Source organism: Eptatretus burgeri, chromosome 1, assembly GCF_056783735.1.
Source record: "Eptatretus burgeri isolate ZD-2024b chromosome 1, Ebu_testis_v1, whole genome shotgun sequence".
Taxonomy (NCBI): Eukaryota; Metazoa; Chordata; class Myxini; order Myxiniformes; family Myxinidae; genus Eptatretus; species Eptatretus burgeri.
In genome coordinates, this window is record NC_140961.1 from 153,011,442 (window position 1) to 153,028,332 (window position 16,891).

Below are 16,891 nucleotides of genomic sequence, written 5' to 3' on the forward strand. Positions count from 1 at the left end.
CCACATGTTTATCTGGTGAATGCTGTGTCTGAGAATAAAATAAAATTCAAATCATTACCCACACCTCAGATTACATGATCGAACCTGTCTCATTAACCTTGTGCTGTGGCTGTCCAGTGTTCCCTTGTGAATGAATAAGAAGAGATAGATATGAATCATTGTGATTCAAAACAGGGGATTTGGTTTATATCTGTAGCCTCAGTTTTTATTGTGTGTGTGTGTGTGTGTGTGTGTGTGTGTGTGTGTGTGTGTGTGTGTGTGTGTGTGTGTGTGTGTGTGTGTGTGTGTGTGTGTGTGTGTGTGTGTGTGTGTGCCTCTCTTCCTCTCCCACCCTCTGTTGTAATAAACCTTATGTTCATAAAAACCTGAATTTGGTCTTTCGATTTGCAGAACCTCCATTAAGGCATGATGGATTTGCCTTTAAAAAAATAAAATCTAGTCATGAGCCGTTTGGGAAACATGCATTTGAATCATTCGTTAAAGATGAACAGCGATTTGGAAATCACGTTATTAAAAGATTAACTCGACACCTCTTATCAATGTCAGCGTTTGCCATGGTTATCTCAGAACGATCTGATTCATCACACAGTCATGGATTGTTTAACCCAATATGAAGCCTTTGAAAAGCTACATAACACTATTTTTTTTAAAAAAAATACAAATTTAGCATTATAATGTACCATGTGTTTTTACGGGCTTGAGTAAACCTAATACTCGACATATGATTGCCTTTTTTGTGGTCTCTCATCAAAATTAACACTAGACCCAAACAAACCAATGGGAATCTAACGCAACATACCCAGACAGTGTATAATCAGCAGAGGCCCCCAGGCCCAATGTGTTCGGCCCACCAGAAAACCAAGATGGTGACCGTGTCCTTTTGTCTAAGTGTGATGGTGGGTGGAGTCAAGCAACCAAATCGGGTGTGGTCTGGAAGCTGTCTGACCAATGGGTGCACATTTCAAAAATGGACCCCCAACAAGAACCCAAACAAAAACAACAGCAACGCGGCGCTCTTGTAGACCAGCGACATGTTGCGGGTGAAAAAAAGTATTTCAATCCTCTCTGCGCATGTGCGATCGGGAAAAATACAGAGAGAAAGTACTGTTGAACGGGAGGATTGTCTTCCAATTCATGTTCAAAATAAAACATTCGATCTAAACAAGTTGTTCCTCGATCACAAACTGATGTTTCTAGACAGACAGAAAAACAGAAGTGAACCTATTGCTTAACTTCTCTTTCCACTTCACAAACGAGGGCAGTGATAGTGATTAGAGTTAATAATACTGTTTGGGGAAAAGGTGCAAAAACCTCGTTGAAAATGTCACAACAACAGTGAAACCCCATTTCAGTTAATTTGAGGTATTTGTGGTGACACCGTGTACAGGTTGTCTTCGTATTATGTAAACGACTTGACATAAGTGCCCAGTTAAATAAAAATTCGAGATTTTCAATTGTTTAGGTCTTTATGTTGTGTTATGTATGGCCCAGTTTGGCACTACTTGTTGTCGCATATCTATCCGCAGTGTGGTGGTGGGTGCTTCACAGCTCAGCCGCCCTCCCATATTTGTCTCTCAGTCTCATGTGGTTATTTTTAGACTGTGCTTACAAAATAATTTATGATGAGAAGAAGTGGGAAGCCGTTCAGTCCAGCCTCAACCTCTATGTTAAGTAGGTTCGTAAAGCTTCTACAGAGTCCCCAATTCTTGTGCGTTCAAACTCCACTACTCCAACTCCTTCTACGTCTCATGGGAAACCAATTCCTGAAATATCAACATCAACACCTTAAATTCCCACACATCTGAAAAGTGTGTGCTCAACTCCTGGAGATGTTGATGACCCAAAGGAAGAGCACTCTTTCCCATCCTCCTCCTCTTCTCCTTCTCCCACTCCAATGTTTTGGAGGTGTCGTTTCTTCAACCTGCAAGTCCCAGTCACATGTGCAAGTCAACACGAGGAATAAAGGTATGTGCTCATACAGCAAGTGTAAATGTTCAAATAATTTACTCAAATTTTCTCTCAAATCTCAAAGAATAAGCCCTCACCCTTCTCCCTCAACTCTCCACCCTCACCCTTCTCCATCAACTTCCCCCCCTCATTCTTCTCCCTCAACTCTCCCCTCTCACACTTCTCCCTCAACTCTCACCTATCACACTTTTCCCTCAACTCTCCCCCATCACCCTTCTCCATCAACTCTCCCCTCTCACCCTTCTCCCTCCAATCTCCTCCATTCCTCACTCTCCATGCACTGTGCTCTCTCCCCCACACCTTCAGGAATACCTCTGGCTACGGCTCCCCCCATCTCTTACATCATGTTTATATGTGTGTTGTACCGTATCCATTTACCTCTCTCTCTCTCTCTCTCTGAAAACATGGACCAACTTCTATCCTTTCATCCCAACTCTCTTTTCCTCATATGTGATTCCTTAAATTGTCATCATGCCAGTTGGCTGGGTGTGGGTACCTCTCTCACTTGCTATTGCACTTCAGCAAAATAATTCTGTAACTCATTGGAATTGACACAATCTGTCAACTTCCCAACCCGTTTCTCAAACAATGGTACTCTCTTTTGGATCTGATTGTGAAAAATTTCCCTGAAAATATCTGATATTCTCCCTCCACACCAATCGATTCATCTGACCACATGCTTGTCAAAGTAGACATCTCTCTGGCTGTTATTTGAGAACCACCTCAGCCCCCTCGAGTCTGACGATCCACTCAGGCTGACTGGCAGGGACTTCTAGCAGCCATCAATCTTCTAGACTGGTCTCCCATCTCCCTCCAACATCAACACATCCTGGCAATTCTTTCAAAGAAATTTGCTCTCTCTCTCTCATGCACAGATTTATTCCATCTCGTCTTGAGATGCCCTACCTTCCTCCTGCCAATGGTACACTAAAGCTTGTGGTGAGGTAGTTGTCCTGAAACAACTTGCCTTCGCATAATGGAAGGCTAATCCAAATGAAGGCAATCTCAGTTACTTCCACAAAGCTCGGAACAAGTGTGTGTCTTCCCACAGGAGAGCAAGAAAACATCTTTCTGATCTCAAGTCTGAACTCTCAAACCTGTCTCCCTCCTCCATATCCTGGTGGTATATAGTTGGGTCTGTTTCTGGTATACGTTTCCACTCCATGCCCTCCCTTACCTCAAATGGCTGCACAGCAGATACCATACGTGTCGATGTCCCTTACTCAGGAACACCCAACTGTCCCTGTACTCTGTGTCCTTTTCCTCTGACAAAGTGGAGTGCTTGCTGTCAAACCTCGACTCAGGTTCTGCAACTGGTCCAGAAGGCATCAGCAGATGTGTCCTAAAAACCTGCTCCTCTGCTCTTGCTCACACTCCTTCTTTTCTATTCACCCTTTCATTTGCTCAAGGTCATCTGCCATCTGCATGGAAATCAGCAAACATGACTGCTCTGCATAACATGGTGCAAAAACAGATCCCTACAACTACAGACCAATCAGCCTTCTCCCAATCATCAGCAAAGTTATAGAATGCATCATCGCTTCAGACATCAAATCCTCCTCTTATCCAATGGCTTGATTTCCGGCCATCAATATGGATTCAGGCCAGGTGACTCAACCCTGTGTTTGCTGCTTCTGCTCTCCTAAAAATGGCTGGAAATGCACAATGCCAAAAATGAAATCAAAGCCATATCACGAGACACATCGCATACATTTGTCATGGTGTAGCACCCTGCCCTGCTCATAAAAATGGCTTCGTATGGTATCCAATGCCAACTCCACTCATGGCTCGCAAACTTCCTCTCTTGTCGCAGCTAACTTGTGGCCCTTAATGGAGTTATATCCTCCCCTCTTCCTGCCCAGGCTGGAGTTCCTCAAGGCAGCATTCTGGGCCCTGTTCCTTCTCTGGTTTTCATCAATGATCTCTCTGACTCCCTGGAAAACCCTCTTTATCTCTTTGCTTATGACTCTACCCTCTGTCGTACTATCTGTCATTCCTCAGATCAGCAAGCAGCAGCCTCTTCCCTCTCTGCAGATCTGGATAATATCACACAGCTGGTCCAAAACCTGGAACATGTCTTTCAATCCTGACAAATCTCACTATGTCTCTCTAAAAGGACAGTCTGGAAACACCCACCCCCTCCCACCCTTCAACTTTCTCAACAATCCTCTTGAAGAAATCCTTTCATTAAAGCTTCTGGGTCTCACGATCTGTCATGATCTTACCTGGGAAAGCCACATTTCCAAGCGAGCCTCCAAAGCCAGTCACCAACTTGGCATTCTCTGTCATGCAAAGTCTTTCCTTGGCAAGCCTGAGCTCCTAACCACATACAAAGCTTTCGCCTGCAGCCCAATGGAGTAGTACTCTCTGCTCTGGTGTTTCTACCTCTCACCTTGCTCTGCTTCACACTGTGGAAACTAAGGCATTTTGGATGATTGATATCTCCCACGATGAGGCTCAGTCTTTGGCTCTCTCAGTTTCTGACTGCAAACAGGTAGGTGGTCTTTCTGTCTTCTACTATCTCCTCTCCCTCCTCTGCCCCCCCCACCCACTCTGTCTGAGTTATGTCACCCCGATATTTCTACAGGGCACTCAAGGTCCACCACTGCTCACCAGAATCACTGCTCACCTTCACGCTCTCATTTCTCTTTTTTACCGCCTTTGGAACAAACTCCCACACTCTCTTCAATCCCACTCTTCCTTCCAGGTCTTCAAAACAGCTGTTTACCACCATCTCTAATCTTTGCCCATCCAAAACCACGATCTTTTCTACCCCCACTAATCCACCCCAAACCCACCTCCTTCAAATTCCCTGCTTTCCTTCCTGAAAGTCCCTCGAGTGTCCGTCTTGTTTACCTCATGTACACCACCCCATCCCACTCCCTTCCACAGATCCCCTGATGTTTCTGTTCCACACTGTTTTGTCCTTCCCTCTCCTCCCACTCTTATCTCCTGCTCTCATTGTTGTACATTCTTTGTGTTAGCTCTCATACGAGCCTCGACATGGTATAAAAAAAAAAACCGCACAGCTCAGTGTTGTTGCGAGCCAGTGATATGTTCAAATTCGTGAAATAAACAGTTACCTCTAATTAATGAAAACATTGACCACTCCACTTGATGCAGTATGCCAAAACAAAGATGAAAGGAACACTAAATGTTAGTTGCAATATTTATTCAATTCAGAGTTAGAGTGGATAATCCCCTGTTCAGGCTGTTCTGTACGATGCCAGAGATGCAACAACGTAGTGACTTTTCCGCCGAGAAGCTGTGACTGGAGAAGGTTTTTGATCACATGGTTCGCTTTCACCTTGATACAGTGACTGGAGGAGGGTTCCTCATCACGTGTGTCCTGAGTGAAGCTCTGTTCCTCGCCATTATTTTATTTTCATAAATATAACTCTGAAAAACAAGGGATTTCCCGAGGCATGATATTTCTGCTGATATTTCATGTCCATACGTATGATATTAAGGGAAAGGTATGTGGGCCCCGCCCCCATCAGGCTGATCGACAGTCGTACAGTCTTGCACACCCCTCGGATCCTGCCTCTTCTTTTACAAATTAATATTGTTTTTTGTTTCTTTGATTACATTTTTCTTTCACCCCTTTAACTTTTTTATAACTCTTTTCAATTTTACTACCTCCACCACCAAAGGTGGTTGATCTTCAAATAGAAGATGTCATTGATTTATTGAAACATCAAAACAAACTAAACAAGTGGTGCCAGGCACAACTAATCCTGCCTATGTAAGGCATAAAGTTATTTTGGGGATCAACTTTAAATTTGATATATACTTAACCTGAATGTTGATTAAGAGGAATAGAATAAGGAATATTTTAGTCTTAGTTTGAAGTCAATTAAACCATTTTTGACGAAGTTATGAGCGAAAAAGATTTTGACCTTTTCGTGACCTGACCTTGACCTTTGACCTAATTGGACCCAAAATTTAACGTGGTCATCCGAGGTTCATTACCCACCTGTGGATACAATTTGACAGTGTTTGAGCCAGCCGTTTTCCCGTAAAGTTGTATTTTCGTAAGCATGTTTTAGTTTTAATGGAAAATTTGTAATTTTGACCTACGACCATGACCCTCAAAACTTCGGACCCCACCGATCTTCACAAATATGCATTTTCCACTATAGGAATGGGTAGGATTATAAGTGACAAATAGAATAAGGTTCAGTATAATCTTAGTTTGAAGTAAATCAGATCATTTTTGACGAAGTTATGAGCGAAAAACGATTTTGATTTTTTCGTGACCTTGACCTTTGATCCAATTGGAACAAAAAGTTAAAGGGGTCGTCCAAGGTTCATTGCCCACCTGTGGATTCAATTTGATAGTGTTTGCGAAAGCTGTTTTGCCGTAAAGTTTCTAACAGACAGACAGACAAACAAACAGACAAACAAACTGGACGATTACAATATCGCGCTCCCTCCCTCCAGGAGGGGGCGGGATAATTATGACAATATTGAAGATACAATACAACTATTTTGTGATAAAAAGAAATGTAAAAAGAGATCAAAACCTATAACTTGTATTCTTAGTGATAATACAGATGATACAGCTTCACCCCAATATTTGGATAAATCAAAAAAGAACCTCATCATCTTTGATGATTTTGTTAATGAAAGAAACCAAACAGTTTATAACAACAGTTATGGATAGCTACTACACAAGAATAAAATTATTAAATTATCAAAATCACTAACTAGAATTACACCTCATTCATAAAAACAATTCCTACATCTCTCATGGCCCATATCAGATATTGTGGCACATTCAAGTTTATGTCAAGTCCATTTACTGAATTGGTATCAAATATTAAAAACGTTCCAATTCTCCAATCAAATTTCTCAAATCAAGAAGAGATTGATCTCCTTTCACAAAAGGGAATATATCCTTATGATTAAATGAACTCATTCCAGAGGTTTAAAGAAACACAACTTCCATCAAAGGAAAGTTTCTGTAATGAGTTATACTAGTCAAATAACTGATGAAGATTATCTGCAAGCACAAAATATTTTGCAGAAGTGTAATATATAGAACCTTGGGGAATATCACGATTACTATCATAAAACTGATGTTCTTTTGTTGGCTGATGTATTTGAGACTTTTTGAACAGTATGTCATAAAAAAAATTATTATGGAATAGACACTGCACACTATTACACATCCCCAGGATTGGCTTGGATTGCGATGTTAAAAAGGACAAAACAACCATTGGAATTAATCGGTGATATAGATATGATTTTGATGATAGAGGAAGCTAAAGGACGTGGACTATCACAAGTTTGTTTAAAGAGATATGCTAAAGCTAACAACAAATATCTTCCTAACTATGATGTTAAAAAGGATAGTTCTTACTTTAAAAAAAATAAAAAAATTTAAAAGGATATTTCTTACTATCTTCCGAACTATGATGTTGAAAAGGATAGTTCTTACTTTATGTATTATGATGCTAACAATTTGTAAGGATGTGCTTTGTCTCCATCTTTACCTTATGGAAATCATAAATGGGTTAAGGAGAAACATTATGAAAGAGTTTTCAAAAACATTGTTATCTCTACTCAAAAAGAAATAGATAAAGCTAAAGTTGGATATTATTTTGAGGTTGATTTGAAATGTCCAGAAGAACTTCATAAAAAACATAATGACCTTCCATAACCTCCTAATAAAGAAAGCCTGAAGAAGGAATGGCTTAGCAGTTACCAACAATCATTTCTTATGAAAGGCAAACCAAAAGAAAAATTACTTTCTACATCATCTGATAAAGGGAATTATGTTTCACATCAAAGGAATTTAAGACAATATTTATCTGCTGGTAAAAAGTTTTTAAAAATCATAGGATTTTGGAATTTAAACAAAGTCATTGGATTAAAAAAGTATATTGATTTTAACAGAGAAAAGAGAACACGTGCTTCAAATGATTTTTTTTTTGATTTTGAGAAGAACTTTCACAAACTAATTAAAAATAATGTGTTTGGAAAGACTATGGAAAATGGTAGGAATAGACAAAGCATAAGACTTGCTAAAACTTGGAAACCAGCATCCAAATTAGCTATTAACAATGTTTTCAAAGAGCGGAGGTGTTTTCAGGGAACTTTTGTGCTTTTCATTTGATCAAATAAAGTATTAAAATGGATTATCCGAGCTATGTAGTAAAATAAATTATTGATTATAAAAATTGTTACTGCATGACTACTTCGACAACAACTTAAAGAAGAAATATGTGGATGAAGTTAATCTACTTTTCATGGACACAGACAGTTTTATTTTGAAAAAACAATATGGAAGATATTTATAAGGATATGTCTCAGGATGTTGATATTAATGATACAACCAATTATAATAAATCATATTACAAACTATTCTCTTCAAGGAATAAAAAGGTTATTGGGAAGTTTAAAGATGAATTGGGTGGAAAGATAAGGAGTGCATTTGTGGGATTGAAAGCAAAGGCTTATGCCTATAAATATATTGATAATAAAATTGAAAAGAGTGATAAAGAGTGATAAAATGTTAAAGGTTGAAAGAAAAATGTAATCAAAGAAACAATAAATTTTGAAGATTATTACAACTTTTAGCCTTTACGAAAGAAGAGCAAAGACAAAATGAGACAAAAAGAAGTTATAAACATAAAATATATACGGAGGAAGTAAATAAGAAGGCATTGGGAACTTTGATGATGAGAGGTTAATTTTAGAAAATGGGATAAACAGCCTCCCTCACGGATTTATTTGTGTATATATATATATATATATATATATATATATATATATATATATATATATATATATATATATATATATATATATATATATATATATATATATATATATATATATATATATATATATATATATATATATATATATATACACATATACATATATATATATACACATATATACACATATACATATATATATATACATATATATATATATATATATATATATATATATATATATATATATATATATATATATATATATATATATTGTTGCGGTTTTCGCGCCCGCCGGCGTGCGACGGCCACGTAACTCGAATCGCGGCACGTCGCCCACCGGACGGACAATCCAGTCGTGACCCTCTCGGACTAACGCCGGGAACCAGTCACGGGTGGACCTTTCGGTCTCACCGCGATCGAGCCAATCAGCCCCCGCGTGGGATAGGGTTGCTCGCCAAATTCGAACTACCTAAGTACCCACGCGGAGGGTAGACCGGGCGATCGCACCTCGCCGCAGGTCGACTTCGGACACGGGCCACTTAGCGACCCGTTCCGTACTATCAGAATAACCGAGCGGTGTTATCGTCGACCTCGACGGTTCGATTAATTATCGGGCGTATTCAGCCCACTACCAACCCTTTACGTGAAGCAAGATGGGGATTCAATGGAGGAAAAGACGAAGCGAAGCGGGAAACAGTTCAACAATAAAGCACATTTATTCGCGGCACACGGGAAGCACACAAATACAATTCCACCAAATGCACACAAAAAAAAAAGAAAACACAATTCCATTTACACAAAAAGCAAACATAAAAGTGAAAACACAGTGCAGAGCTAATACCGACTACCGAGCACACGGCAACACTTATACAATTCTACTTCACAGACGGCGCCGACAACACATACCCAAAACCAAGGAAAAGAAATACCCTCAAGAATGAGGCAGGCCTGAGGCCGAGACCGGGTCGCGCCTACCCGTCTGGTGATGAGACGCGGAGCGGCGATGGCCCCGCAACCCGCGGGCCTCGCGGACAGTGCCTGGCAGGGGGTGGGAACGGGGCCCCCTTGGTCGCACTATCTCAGCGCGGGGGGAAACAGGAGGGGGTTGCTGATGCTCGGGGTATAGAGGAGCTTTATTATCCCTGGTGTGCGTCTCCACCTCGGCCAGGTCGCGCTGCCGGCCTCCCTCGGGCGTGCAGCTCCTGGCACCGACGCGAGCACCCCCTCGTCCGACTCTCTTCAGCTTCTCCAGCCACTGCAGGCTTCGGGCTCCAGACTTCCACACTCGTCCCCTCCGTTCCGACTCCTTCTCGTTCTCGTTCTCGTTTTCGTTCTCGTTCTCCTTTTTCTGACTGACGAACACCGTCCTTTTATCCCCCCGTAACTTCGCCTTTGACCCCCTCCCTTTGACCTTTCACCTCGCTCCCCATTGGCCCGAGAAAAAGTGGGCGTGAAGGCTTTTTGATCCACAAATTTGCATATATCGATCGCCCTGGGGGCGGGGCCAATTCGCCCCTCGCTCACCGATTGGACGGCAAAAAGTGGGCGTGTGTCGTTTTTGATCCGTTTTTGAAGCACAAAATCCGTGATTTTGTACACGCTGTTCAACGTGCGCCCTACACGAGTCCAGAATCGGTGCCCATGAGTGGCGCGAGATGACGGTGATGCGATGGTGGCGAGTTGTGACGGTAAAGGTCGTGGCGGTTGTGGTGAAGCGGCGTTGTGGTTGGTGGTTGTTGTTGTGGTTGTGATGGTAATCATGGCGGTTGGTCCAAAATAAAGATAGTAAAAGAAAAACGGCTATCCTGAAGAGTCGCAGCTCGCATAAATGACATGTATTCCCACTAGACAACGGGTCTGGGCCTAACTACACATGCACTTACCGAGATACCTCACCTAAGGGACCTGAATGGTGGTTTGCGAATTTGGTAACCACAACACTACCCCCTTCCCTTTTTACAGACTCGTCCCGAGTCGTCAAATTTTCGTGTGCCATCATGTGTAGTTTTCCCCTAGTACATTTTACCTACGGATCCCTGAGTGCGACATTCATGGTATTCATGTCCCCAAAATAAATAACCTGAGGGCTGCGTAACTACCTAAACAAACTCACTCACACGGACGACTTAAATAAAATTGCCGGCGCTAAGACAAACATGCCGGGGGCGCACTCATATGTACAGTACATCTTAACCTTAACTTACAAATTTTACACTAAACCATGGCCCAGGATCAATGAACTCTGCAAAAAGAAAGCAGTTAGCAGGGAGCCAGGCTGCCCGCATGCAGTCTCTGGCTCAAACAATGCAGGTGACAGGGAACGTGGCTGGCTGCTCACACGCAGTCCAAGGCCTTCCCTTTTGAACTGAACTCAGTGAACCACAACGGTGCTTGGGCTGCACAAACGCAGTCTCCGTGCCAGCTCAAGTGGCACACGCAATGAGCACAACGAATGGATGCATGAAAGGTTTGAACTGAATGCAGTGAACCACAACGGTGCATGGGCTGCACAAACGCAGTCTCCGTGCCAGCTCAAGTGGCACACGCAATGAGCACAACGAATGGATGAATGAACACAAACACGGTGCACGGGCCGCCACTGCAGGCCCGTGTTGTAGCTGCCAACAGGGCAGTTCTTGCAGCTTGCAAACTGTTGCTTTCTGATCCTGGCGCACATGGAAACGAACAGGGGGGGGGGGGCAAAGCAAAATTGAACGGGGCTGGTGAACCTGGGCAGTGGGCATGGCATGGCAAAGGCAGCAGGCAAACATAGCCCGCAGAAGAAGGCCGCTGCAGGCAAACTCAGCCCGCAGAACCAGGCCGGCACAGGCCTCGAAGAAAAACAGCCAGCAGATGAACTGGCCGGCACAGGCCTTGCAGTAACACAGCCAGCAGATGAAGCTGGCCAGCTTTTGCCGTCAGTGGAAGTTGGTGGAGGGAGTGCGGTGGTGCTGGCCACTTGGAAGGCGGGCTCGGACCTACCTACCTGTCTCCCTCCCACCTATCGCCTTTGCCTGTCACTGTACATACCCACTCCCTTAATTTGTCAAACCCCAATTTAGCCCCAACTTATTATTTTTTTTTTTTTTTATGTTTACTTCCCCTCTATAAATCGTCCCCTAACCCCCTTTATCGTCCTTGTTCGGCTAACCTATTCTGTCACCTAGCCTACTCCCAACCCCTACGTTCCCTTCCCGGAGGGGAACAAGGGAGAGCTAACGTCCTGTGTCGAGGCCCAACTCAAGCCTCAGAATGGCCTCCCCAGAGTTCGGCGATCTTAACACCAAGTGGGTCCAGCGGCCCACAACGACAGCGAGGGGATGGATGGTGCGGAGGGGTACATCTCCTAATCTACCCTAACCATTAACTCTTAAACTACCCCGGGGCTTTCAACAAGCGCCTCTCGCTTAAACTATTGGTTCTATAAACCCAGATTCCCGTCGCCTGTGTTGGTGTCCTTACAATTTCGGGCCTCGCCCCCCAATTTTCTCTCCGTGCCCTCACACGGTCTGCTGGCTGGGACACGTGGCTCCCTTTGGCAGGCACGACCCTCTGCCGATTCTCCCGCTATGGCACCCCCGGGCACTACACTGCCTCCGAGCCTACCAGCTCCCTAACACCGGGGAGTGCCCCCCATGGCACCTCCCCTGAAACGCACACGTGGCAGGCCGGCCTCCCGGGCCCCTTTCCGAGGGTCACCCGTGCCCACAACACTGCCCACGCGGCTAATGGCGCCCCGGGCCCCCGCACCAAGCAGGCGCACCCGTGCCCACTACTCTATCCCGGCCCCCCATGGGCCCTTGGCCTACCACGGCCGACTAGCCTGGTGCCCGGGGTACCCACTCAGCGATACTCACCTTTCGCAGCCACGCTCCCAAGCCCGTCAACAGGGCTCCTGCACCCCTCCAAATGGGTTTCGAGCCTACACTCCCACCAACAACAAAACGACCTCCATTTTTCAATTTGACTAACCCAGCTAACTCACTTTACTCTGACCCCGGGGTCCCTTGGGCGGGAGTCACTCCTCCCCCCAATCACTCATCGCACCATGCATTCCCCATTCGCTCCATACACACAGACCCGCTGGCCTCACTCACTCAACATGTCTACGTACTCACCTCACAACCCACAACTCTTCAACACACACACCGCTGAACTCTGCCATCCTTCTATCTGCATCCCCTAACTAACTCGTGCTCCCACGTCGTCCCTTAAGCTATAGCACGTTCCATTTAACGCTACGTAGCTAAACTACGTCCCCGCTACACATCCACAAGTCTGTCACTGTCTTCTAACTCAAAAAATCATTTTATTTCCCAACCTAAATCTGACTACAATCCCTCTAACTAATCCATTCCACGGACTCCATGAGGACTTACCCATGCCCCATGGAGTCGGTCTAGCTAAGCTAACCCTTCCCCCTAACTAGTTTCCATCCTGTGCCCAGGGTAAGGGGGTCTTTCACCCCTTGCCCAGGAATCCTGTGCACCCGAAAGTGAGGCTTGCTTTTTCCTTTTTTTTTTCCCTGCGCAGCACCTGCGCGGCAACTCAGAGCTCGCGCACTTTGCACCTGCCCGTGACGTCATGCAGCTGCACGTGTTCCTCGTCCCTCCTTGGACGCTACCATCCGGCAGAGATACCCCTCCTGCCGGATTCCAACCACACGTGCAGCCATGACGTCACCGTGCGCAAAAAAAAAACACAAGCCCCACGTCCCGAGGGGTTTCCCACGCGAACACATGTGCTTTGCCCGTTGGAGCCGAACACACACGATCGCGTGGAGAACCCGTCCGGTCCAAATCCATTTACCTGCCTAAACTTTGTCCGTCCGCGGGATCGGCAAATCCACCGCGTGCGTTTCCGGACCGGGACTTCACTCTCGCAAGCGAGCACGTGGCGGTCTCGTGCGTTGCACAGCACGAACCGCGTGCTCACTGCTGGGTGAACCCGGCACGGTCCTCGAAACAACTACAGCCGCTACCCGGCTTTCGTTCCTCCCATGTCTCCGTCGTCGCCTCCATTCAACCCACGCATACCTGCGTGTTACGACGCACACAGTCCACACCATCACATTCACACCGGGAGACGCGGCTGCGTGCTCCCGCATGCCAACCGACATCTCCCTCTCATACCGCTCTCTCACACACACGGTCTCCCTGGCACACAGCGACCTTGCACACGGCCGTTCACTCACGCATGCGGGGACACTCACCCGCGGTGCCTCATCCACACACCGTGCCTCACTCACACACGCGGGGGCACTAACCCGCGGTGCCTCACTCACACTCCGTGCCTCATCCACACACGCGGGGGCACTCACCCGCGGTACCTCACTCATACACACGGCGACACTCACACACGCGGTCTCTTCCACACACGGTGCCTCACCCACACACGCGGGGGCACTAACCCGCGGTGCCTCACTCACACTCCGTGCCTCATCCACATACGGCGTGCTGGGAAGCACGTACTCCGGCACCATCGCCACCACACCACTCACACGTGGTGCCTCACTCATACTGGCCGTTTCACTCACACACACGGCCTCACTCACACACGGTGCCCCATCCACACCCGGCGTGCTGGGAAGCACGCACTCTGGCACCATCGCCACCACACCACTCACACACGGGGTCGCTTCCACACACGGGGTCGCTTCCACACACGGTGCCGCACTCACACCTTGCACCACACACACAGGGACAACCACACTGGGGATTCGTGTCCCCACAAGGGTCTCCGGGGCCTCTATACCCCCCAAGCTCTCCGTGCACCCGTCCACAGCACTCCTCCTCTCAACCTCGCAAAGCACGACCGAACTCACCTGGTCGTGACTCACCTCAAGGGGGCATACTCCCTCCCCTCGTTCCTGGAGGAGGCCATCCAGGTGCTCGCACCGGGTCCCTGCACGCTCCGCGAGCTCACCTCCATTATCCTCCACTACCTCCGTGTGTGTGTGCGCGTCACTTACCCCGTCTTCCTCGTGTAGTCTTTCCTCTATTTTTTCTATCTCCCGTGTCTCTCCCAACTCTTCACCCTTTACCTCCCTTGTCTCACCTATTATTTCCTTTGTCACGGCCTTCATGCCCGCCTGCAGGCATCGGCCCATGTTCTGCGTCTCACCCCGGAACTTTTTCATCTCTTCCCTCATTTGCTGTGTATTCGCATCCATCGTCGTTTTCACTTCATTTGTATTTGTATCCATCTTTTCGTTCATGCCTTTCATTTCGTTTTTCATTTCATTTGTATTTGTATCCATCGTCGTTTTCACTTCATTCATTTGTTTGTTCATTGCCGCCAGCATGGCGCATAGCTGGGCCATGTTGGATGCACTCAGCTGAGCCGTTTCGGCAAGGGTTGGGGAAGGGTCTTGGTGCGAGGGGGGGGGAGGTGTCATACACCGCGGCCGCTGCCGCACCCACCTCGGGCCCTGGGTTCAGTTGGGCGAGTCCGTGTTCCTGCACAATCAACATTTCCTGCTCGGGGATTCCATCCTGGACCATGGACTCTACATTATTACACATATACATTTCTAATACCCACGGCTCCCGCTCGCCTTGAGACGCCATCTTGCTTCTCGTGAAGGGTTAATTTCGCTCGCTCGTAATTTGGAGGGAATCGGGGGTCGCTTCTCTCACCCCTGGACCGATTCCCGTGAATTTAGCCGGAGACAGGAGAGCCCGTTTTCCTGTTCTCCGATACCAGTGCCGCGAGGAGGGCGATGGATTTGTATCCCACTCCTGACACCAGTGTTGCGGATTCCGCGCCCGCCGGCGTGCTGACGGCCACGTAACTCGAATCGCGGCACGTCGCCCACCGGACGGACAATCCAGTCGTGACCCTCTCGGACTAACGCCGGGAACCAGTCACGGGTGGACCTTTCGGTCTCACCGCGATCGAGCCAATCAGCCCCCGCGTGGGATAGGGTTGCTCGCCAAATTCGACCTACCTAAGTACCCACGCGGAGGGTAGACCGGGCGATCGCACCTCGCCGCAGGTCGACTTCGGACACGGGCCACTTAAGCGACCCGTTCCGTACTATCAGAATAACCGAGCGGTGTTATCGTCGACCTCGACGGTTCGATTAATTATCGGGCGTATTCAGCCCACTACCAACCCTTTACGTGAAGCAAGATGGGGATTCAATGGAGGAAAAGACGAAGCGAAGCGGGAAACAGTTCAACAATAAAGCACATTTATTCGTGGCACACGGGAAGCACACAAATACAATTCCACCAAATGCACACAAAAAAAAAGAAAACACAATTCCATTTACACAAAAAGCAAACATAAAAGTGAAAACACAGTGCAGAGCTAATACCGACTACCGAGCACACGGCAACACTTATACAATTCTACTTCACAGACGGCGCCGACAACACATACCCAAAACCAAGGAAAAGAAATACCCTCAAGAATGAGGCAGGCCTGAGGCCGAGACCGGGTCGCGCCTACCCGTCTGGTGATGAGATGCGGAGCGGCGATGGCCCCGCAACCCGCGGGCCTCGCGGACAGTGCCTGGCAGGGGGGTGGGAACGGGGCCCCCTTGGTCGCACTATCTCAGCGCGGGGGGAAACAGGAGGGGGTTGCTGATGCTCGGGGTATAGAGGAGCTTTATTATCCCTGGTGTGCGTCTCCACCTCGGCCAGGTCGCGCTGCCGGCCTCCCTCGGGCGTGCAGCTCCTGGCACCGACGCGAGCACCCCCTCGTCCGACTCTCTTCAGCTTCTCCAGCCACTGCAGGCTTCGGGCTCCAGACTTCCACACTCGTCCCCTCCGTTCCGACTCCTTCTCGTTCTCGTTCTCGTTCTCGTTCTCGTTTTCGTTCTCGTTCTCCTTTTTCTGACTGACGAACACCGTCCTTTTATCCCCCCGTAACTTCGCCTTTGACCCCCTCCCTTTGACCTTTCACCTCGCTCCCCATTGGCCCGAGAAAAAGTGGGCGTGAAGGCTTTTTGATCCACAAATTTGCATATATCGATCGCCCTGGGGGCGGGGCCAATTCGCCCCTCGCTCACCGATTGGACGGCAAAAAGTGGGCGTGTGTCGTTTTTGATCCGTTTTTGAAGCACAAAATCCGTGATTTTGTACACGCTGTTCAACGTGCGCCCTACACGAGTCCAGCATCGGTGCCCATGAGTGGCGCGAGATGACGGTGATGCGATGGTGGCGAGTTGTGACGGTAAAGGTCGT